Source organism: Bison bison, unplaced genomic scaffold (assembly GCF_000754665.1).
Source record: "Bison bison bison isolate TAMUID 2011002044 unplaced genomic scaffold, Bison_UMD1.0 scf7180017859439, whole genome shotgun sequence".
Lineage (NCBI taxonomy): Eukaryota > Metazoa > Chordata > Mammalia > Artiodactyla > Bovidae > Bison > Bison bison.
Window position 1 is genome coordinate 1,936 of NW_011490011.1, and position 630 is coordinate 2,565.

General features: G+C 49.4%; 1 pseudogene; it reads left to right on the forward strand.

Moving 5' to 3' along the window:
- The first annotated feature begins 316 nt into the window (after nucleotides 1-316).
- Nucleotides 317-630, forward strand: part of LOC104981894 — a 9,456-nt pseudogene continuing 9,142 nt past the window's right edge.

Genomic DNA, 630 nt, shown 5'->3' on the forward strand with positions numbered 1-630 from the left:
AGAGCATAAAATTTGCCATCTTAAAATATTTTAAGCATCCAGTTCAGTACTGTGGCACATTTTGCTGCAACATGTTTTCTTCTCCTAAATCCTCTTACACTTCCAGTAACTTTGAAACATATTAAAAGTCTTCCCTGAGTTTAACAATCCAAAGCTCAGACACAGAAGACTTGCTCAATGTGTCTTTTGACCAACTGCTCCTAATCACTCCATTGCTCTGTGGAATTGGACTCCCAGGGCCAGTGGCAGATGGACCTTCTTGATGGCTTTGTGTCTTACTTTCTCAGCAGATTGTAACCTGTCAGCTACGTCTAGAATGCTGCATCAGTGTGTTCGCCAATTTAGTCAGAAGCTGGTCCACAGGCGGCCGCTGGAGGCCGGAGCAGAGTCTGAGAGTCCCGAAGCTCATCTGAACACCCTCAACCTGGTGGACCTGGGTGTGGGAAGAACCCTGGGAGCTGGCGTGTACATCCTGGTTGGTGCAGTGGCCAAAGTGAGAGCTGGACCAGCGACTGTCATCTGCTTCCTGGTGGCCGGCCTGTCCTGTGTGTTGTCTGGGCTCTGCTATGCAGAGTTTGGGGCCCGGGTACCAGGCTCCAGTTCTGCATATCTCTACAGCTACATTACCAT